The 1,376-nt window shown below is 54.4% G+C and overlaps 1 protein-coding gene across 12 annotated transcripts in view; it reads right to left on the bottom strand.

Moving 5' to 3' along the window:
* The window catches only part of BBX (BBX high mobility group box domain containing), a 291,235-nt gene that overhangs the window by 137,706 nt on the left and 152,153 nt on the right, over positions 1-1,376 (bottom strand). The window lies entirely within an intron of this gene.

The raw sequence follows: 1,376 nt of genomic DNA on the forward strand, positions 1-1,376 counted from the left end.
GCAAGAAACTCCCCATGTACCTGGGTAGGGCAAAAGAAAAAAGAAAAAACAGAGACAAAAGAATAGGGACGGGACCTGCACCAGTGGGAGGGAGCTGTGAAGGAGGAAAGGTTTCCACACACTAGAAGCCCCTTCGCGGGCGGAGACTGCGGGTGGCGGATGGGGGAAGCTTCAGAGCCGCGGAGGAGAGCGCAGTAACAGGGGTGCGGAGAGCAAAGCGGAGAGATTCCCGCACAGAGGATCGGTGCCGACCAGCACTCACCAGCCCAAGAGGCTTGTCTGCTCACCCGCCGGGACTGGCAGGGACTGGGAGCTGAGGCTCGGGCTTCAGTAAGCCGGGAGTGGACTGGGGTTGGCTGCGTGAACACAGCCTGAAGGGGTTAGTGCACCACGGCTAGCCGGGAGGGAGTCCGGGAGAAGTCTGGAGCTGCCGAAGAGGAAAGAGACTTTTTCTTCCCTCTTTGCTTCCTTGTGCGCGAGGAGAGGGGATTAAGCTCGCCGCTTAAAGGAGCTCCAGAGATGGGCTCGGAGCTACCAAAGAGACAAGAGACTTTTTCTTGCCTCTTTGTTTCCTGGTGCGCAAGGAGAGAGGATTAAGCGCGCCGCGTAAAGGAGCTCCAGAAATGGGCGTGAGCCGCGGCTATCAGCGTGAACCCCAGAGACGGGCATGAGATGCAAAGGCTGCTGCTGCCGCCACCAAGAAACCTGTGTGCAAGCACAGGTCACTATCCACACCTCCCCTCCCGGGAGCCTGTGCAGCCCGCCACTGCCAGGGTTCCGGGATCCAGGGACAACCTCCCTGGGAGAACGCACAGCGCGCCTCAGGCAGGTGCAACGTCACGCCGGCCTCTGCCGCCGCACGCTCGCCCCGCATCCATACCCCTCCCTCCCCCTGGCCTGAGTGAGCCAGAGCCCCCGAATCCCCTGCTCCTTTAACCCCGTCCTGTCTGAGCAAAGAGCACACGCCCTCAGGCAACCTACACGCAGAGGCGGGGCCAAATCCAAAGCTGACGCCCAGGAGCTGTGCGAACAAAGAAGAGAAAGGGAAATCTCTCCCAGCAGCCTCAGAAGCATCGGATTAAAGCTCCACAATCAACTTGATGTTCCCTTCAGCTGTGGAATACCTGAATAGACAACGAATCATCCCAAATTGAGGAGGTGGACTTTGGGAGCAAGGTATATTACTTTTTCCCCCTTTTTCTCTTTTTGTGAGTATGTATGTATATGCTTCTGTGTGAGATTTTGTCTGTATAGCTTTGCTTTCACCAATTGTCCTAGGGTTCTGACCGTCATGTTTTTTCTTTTTTATTTACTTTAAAAAATTTTTCTTCTTAATAATTATTTTTTATTTTAATAACTTTATTTTATCCTACTTT

The sequence above is a fragment of the Physeter macrocephalus genome, chromosome 1, assembly GCF_002837175.3.
Source record: "Physeter macrocephalus isolate SW-GA chromosome 1, ASM283717v5, whole genome shotgun sequence".
NCBI lineage: Eukaryota > Metazoa > Chordata > Mammalia > Artiodactyla > Physeteridae > Physeter > Physeter macrocephalus.